At 27.9% G+C, this 6142-nt stretch overlaps 1 long non-coding RNA gene across 1 annotated transcript; it reads right to left on the reverse strand.

The window, feature by feature from the left end:
• Positions 1-1690: 1690 nt before the first annotated feature.
• On the reverse strand, positions 1691-2800 carry LOC146722605 (uncharacterized). Its single transcript, XR_014925035.1, has 4 exons — positions 2686-2800; positions 2536-2595; positions 1868-1916; positions 1691-1785 (listed from the first exon to the last, which is right to left on the reverse strand). It is a non-coding gene; the product is annotated as an uncharacterized LOC146722605 (long non-coding RNA).
• Between the last annotated feature and the right edge of the window lie 3342 nt (positions 2801-6142).

Consider the following 6142-nt stretch of genomic DNA (forward strand, 5'->3'; position numbering starts at 1 on the left):
TAATATCGAAATTTAATTATAGTTATTCAGAATCAAGAGTTTTTGAGCAATTAACGCGTGTTTCAATCCGTCCTGTCCAACAATGTTCGCCTCGATATGATCCCTGATTTTGTTCAGATCTCGGATAGTTTCATCGTTAATATGCGAGAAATTAACCCGTTCCGTAGGCGCTGCGATTTATAAATTAAATTAGAAAATAAATAAAAAAAAAATAATAAAAAAATTAGAAAATAAAAAATAAAAAACAATTAGAAATAAATAAAAAATAAAAAACAAAATTAAAGTAAAAAACAAAACAAAAATTAAAAATAATAAAAAAACAAAAAAATTATAAGTATAAAAAATAAGCTTGTAAAAGTTGGAAATAATCACACAAAAAAATAAAAAATAAAAAACAATTAAAAAAAAAAATAAAAAATAAAAAACAATTAGAAAATAAATAATAAAAATAAATTAGAAAAAAAAATTAGAAAATAAAAAATAAATTAGAAAATAAAAAAATTAGAAAATAATAAAATTTTTTACAAAAAAAAACTCCCGACTGCTGCCAACAAAGTTTTAATGTTTAAATTAGAAAATAAATAAAAAAAAAATAATAAAAAAATTAGAAAATAAAAAATAAAAAACAATTAGAAATAAATAAAAAATAAAAAACAAAATTAAAGTAAAAAACAAAACAAAAATTAAAAATAATAAAAAAACAAAAAAATTATAAGTATAAAAAATAAGCTTGTAAAAGTTGGAAATAATCACACATAAATAAAGTCTGTTGTTTATTATATAATTTTTCTTATTTAAATTTATTGTTATCATACATATTTAGCGCTATATAATTTACAAAAATTTCAGATTTTTGAATTCAAAAATTTTTTTTAATTATAATTATTATTAATTCTACAATTTACAAGAGCAGTCGGGAGACGCCGCGCTAAGTGTGTGTTCCGCAGCGTCAGTATACATATGCGTGTGTGCGTATGTGAGTGCATGTCAGTATGTGTATGAATGCGGGTATTCATATGTTCGTATGCGCGTGTTTGCGCGCATGAGTGCGTACATATGTGCGTACGTGCGCGCGTGACTTCGTGCGCGTACATGTGTATGAGTGTGTGAGTACGTCCGTTGAGTATCGATATTTGTGTTTGTGTCTATTTATTACATAAAACGTGCGCGTACGTATATGTCTCAAATTTAGAGCGGCGTCTCCCGACTGCTCTTGTAAATTTGTAAATTATATAGCGCTAAATATGTATGATAACAATAAATTTAAATAAGAAAAATTATATAATAAACAACAGACTTTATTTATGTGTGATTATTTCCAACTTTTACAAGCTTATTTTTTATACTTATAATTTTTTTGTTTTTTTTTTATTTTTTATTTTTTTTTTTTTTTTTACTTTAATTTTGTTTTTTATTTTTTATTTATTTTTAATTGTTTTTTATTTTTTATTTTCTAATTTTTTTATTATTTTTTTTTTATTTATTTTCTAATTTAAACATTTAAACTTTGTTTGCAGCAGTCGGGAGTTTTTTTTTTGTAAAAAATTTTATTATTTTCTAATTTTTTTATTTTCTAATTTATTTTTTATTTTCTAATTTTTTTTTCTAATTTATTTTTATTATTTATTTTCTAATTGTTTTTTATTTTTTATTTTTTTTTTTAATTGTTTTTTATTTTTTATTTTTTATTTTCTAATTTTTTTATTATTTTTTTTTTATTTATTTTCTAATTTATTGCTGTTCTTATGCTGTTTCTTCATTCTTTTGTCTCTCTGCTTCTTCATCCTACACATGTAAAAGTTTTTATTATGTAATATATATATTACAATGTATATAATATAATAATAATAATAATAAAGACACATACACTCACCATGTGACTGCAATGTTCTATATTCTTTCCAAATATTTTTCTGCTACAATTTTTTTAATTAATATAATATAATATAAATAGAGAGATAAATAAAAAAAAATAGCTAGATAGATAGATTGATAGATAGAGAGAGACAGATGACAAAGACAGATGACAACAATATCTTATATCAAATACGTAAACTTGTACGCAGTTATAATTATGGCTTCGACAAATATATTAACTTTCTTATGGTTATATAAGTTTATACATTATGTAATCACAAGTAAGTTTATATATTTGTATAGCCTTAATTATTATTACATATGTGAATAATCTTTTGTAGTAGATAATTGGCTATGTAAGTTAATATATTTGTCTGCATTGCCATAATTATTGGTGCGCTAATATCTTTGTATAACTATAAATATATTTGTATACATATTTTTAATTAATTATATAATTATTATATAATATACAAATAAGAGAAAAAATAACTATATACATTTATACAATTATATATGTGGATATTTATAGCAATGTGGCTACATAGCAAATTTAATAGCAAATAAGTGGCTACGCAGACAAATATAAATTCATATAGCCATGTTATGACTACAACAGATTAATTATATTATTAATTATATTATATATTTTTATTAATTATTAATAACAAGACTTACTCGTTTTCTATTATTAATAATGTTTTCTTCTTCAGATATCTCCAAGCGAGTATCTTCTTCCTACATATAAATAAAGAAACAATAAATAAATAATAATTAACAATATCCTAAATAAAGAAAAAAACAACAAATATAAAAGAAGAAACTTACTCCTTTATTTATATCTTCTTGAGATATATCCATAATAATACACTTCACTTAATATTGTTGTTGACAATAACACGCAACAGGTGACAGCTAACCTATCCTATCAGTCCCGTCATTATTACTTTGAGATGTATATACCAATGTCACCAACATTCCCTATCCGGATACTACAACGAATCTATCTCATTGGTGAATCATTTTTCCTCTTAGGTTCACACAGCAGCCAATGAGAGACCGTATTGACGAAATAATACTCATTTTTCACTTTTTATTAATAGAATAAATAACGATAATAATACGCTTTAAACCTTCCTTGATTAATAAGAAACTTATGTTCCAAAGTTGATATAAAACTATGCAGTAGTTATCGAGAATTAAGGTCACGACCGATCCGGGCTCGATGAAACGCATACTTCCTCTCTTTTCGCCAACCTACGGTTGGCAGCAGTCGGGAGAAAAATTACCGATCAACGCATGTCCAAATTATAATATGTATCAAATATAAGAGTTTTAACAAGGCTCTGTAATATAAATATAAATTTAACGTATAAGACGTATTTCCCGATTCAGCGATTTTCGGATCTATATTTTTCTCTTGCATTCATTTATTTATTTTCCGTAGGGGGGTTAAAAGGGGTATTGAAATTAAATCTCAAAATATGAGATTATTTCATATTTAAAATCTTGGCCGTGTCCAAGTAAAAATTTGGTGCCTTGTGCACCGGTATTTAATTCTAACGAAAAATTATTTAGTTTCGTTAGGATAACGCATTGTCATCCGCGATTTGGCTCTTGTTGCCCGTCTTATACGTTAAATATAATATGTATCCCCTACAATTGGTAGTATGCTTACCTATCATCGTTCTTCTTGATAATTTTGCTACTTATTAACAGTTATTAAGGATGACACATAACAAACCAACAATACAGAAAGACAGCTCATTTTAAACTCTACTTGATCGGAGAGCGTGCGTGTTTATATATGATCTAATATCTATGTTTTACTCGTTAATGTCCTATTTGTCCTATTATTATTTCTTGTTCGCTAATATATCCAAAATATCAAAATACGACTCGCTAAGTAACTCAGTATCTTTGTTTAAATTTAGTCCATTTTTTTGTTCCTTGATATGTAGCATCTCAGAAATGAGTCTTTTATAATAATTATTTTCGTTGTCCATGATCTTAACATTGTCCCAATTAAAAGTATGATGTTCATTTATTATGTGTTCAGAAATTACTGAATGTTTCGTTGAGTCCAACCTAATATTATTTTTATGTTCTTTTATTCGCGTCTGCAATTGCCTCTTTGTTTGGCCTACATAAGATGCATTACAATTATTGCAACTGATCTTATAAACAACATTCGAATTGCATGGATGTTTAGTTTTATCTTTCTGCGCTTTAATAATATTATCCAGTTTGTTGAGACATCTATACCCTACCATACAATTTTTATTTTTTATCGAGGAAACAATCATTTCTGAGATCCCATCTATATACGGAATGACAAAGAATTTTTTATTGACCGAGTCATTTCTTATACTTTTTGTTCTTTCTATGTTGGCCTGTCTCTCTATAATGCTCCCCTTAGATATGATGTGTTCTATCCGATGATTAATTTTGTTAAAAATCAGATCAAGGGGTAACCATTGCTTCTGAGTATATTAATAATTAACTCCAAATTTTTATTAAAAAATAGTGGATGTGATAGCAATAGACATCTGTCTACAAGGTTATATATTATTCCTATTTTGTGGCATAGTGGGTGGTTTGAATAAAATGATAACGTCCTTCCTGAGAAGGTTTCTTTTTGATACCAGTCTATATATATTTTGTTATTAATATTTTTAATTGATAAATCTAAGAAATTCAAGCTATGGTTAACCTCTTGTTCGACCGTGAATTTAAGTCTTTCATGATAGTTGTTAAAATTATTCACAATCTGAGTCATATTAATCATAGAGGTGGCCACTATTATGTCATCCACATAACGAAAATAAAACAAACATTCCAAATTCAACGCTTTGAGAACTGTATCCTCAAGATCTTGCATAACCAGGTCTGCAATAATTGGTGATAACGGTGACCCCATAGGGGTCCCAAACGTCTGTTTATAAATTATGTCATCAAATGTAAAATATGTAGAAGTCAATATGAATTTTATACCCCCCAAAAATTTGTTTTTTGGTATTTTAGTATTTATTCCAATGTGATCCCATCTATCGTTAATACCGTCAATCGCAAGATCCAGAGGAACGTTCGTAAACAAAGACACCACATCCAAGGAAAACATCCTATCATTCTCATCAATCTTTTTACCAGACAATATGCTGTACAAATCAAAACTATTATTAATATGACTTTTCGCTTTGGGTAGACTAGTTCGTAAGGTGTTTTGTAAAAACGAAGTAACCGTACAAACCAAAGACAATGCATGTTTCGCGTGGGCGGTAGTCACGGCTTTGTGTTTCACCCTGCTAAGAGAAATGTGGATCGGGAATCCTCCTATCCCCATTACACAACAGTACTGAATTGCAAAGACATTGAGTTTCCAGTGACTCTGAATCAAATATAAAAATTTGAAATAACATCTCAATCAATGTCTACAGCAATGAAAACGGCATTATCCCGCTACGGCTTTCGGAGCAGAAAAGGGACAAGCACGTCAATTTGCTGTATGCGCAAGACGGTAACAGTGTCGGACATTTTGCATGGATCAAAAATCTCTCAAGGTTTGTCAGCTCACAACTGAGCAAATATGGTCACAAGAAATATATTTGTGATTGATACGTATAAATTTACATTATATAAAATGATTTATACATATAACATTTTACGCTTAACACTTTTTTTAACATCTGTGATGTCTTTTTTACGGATTTCACATATTTTTGCAAAGTTCATTAAAATATATATTAATTTTTGCAAAGAATTATTTTGGATATAAAATAAGGTGGGAAGAAAGGTAATATAGTGAGAGAGGGAGGGAGAGAGGATGGGTGAGCGAAAAAAGAAGGAAGGGAGAGAGGGGAGAGGAAGAGAAAGGGGGAGAGAGGGAGTGGGAGAGGAGAAGAAGAGAGAGAGGGGGGGGAGGAAGGGGAAAGGGAGAGAGAGAGAGAGAGAGAGAGAGAGAGAGAGAGAGAGTAGATATTTATAGCTCTTTTTATTATATGTTACAATACACAATATCGAAAATAATTTAATAATAATAAAAAATCCCAAAAATATTTCATTTATTAATAATGTGTTCATGGAAGGATCCAATCCCAGCAACCCCATGCAAATCCCATGCCCATGCAACATACATAAATGTATATATCATCATATCAATTGTTTTGTGGGTATTGTCGATAGCTGAATGTTTCTATAATGTTGTATACAGTATTTTTAGATTTATGAAAGTCTTATTGTTCTTAAGTATTAGAGATGGAAGTATTATATTCATGGTCAAAAAATG

Source organism: Nylanderia fulva, unplaced genomic scaffold (assembly GCF_048542155.1).
Source record: "Nylanderia fulva isolate GAGA-0341 unplaced genomic scaffold, ASM4854215v1 Scaffold298, whole genome shotgun sequence".
In the NCBI taxonomy this organism is placed as follows: Eukaryota; Metazoa; Arthropoda; class Insecta; order Hymenoptera; family Formicidae; genus Nylanderia; species Nylanderia fulva.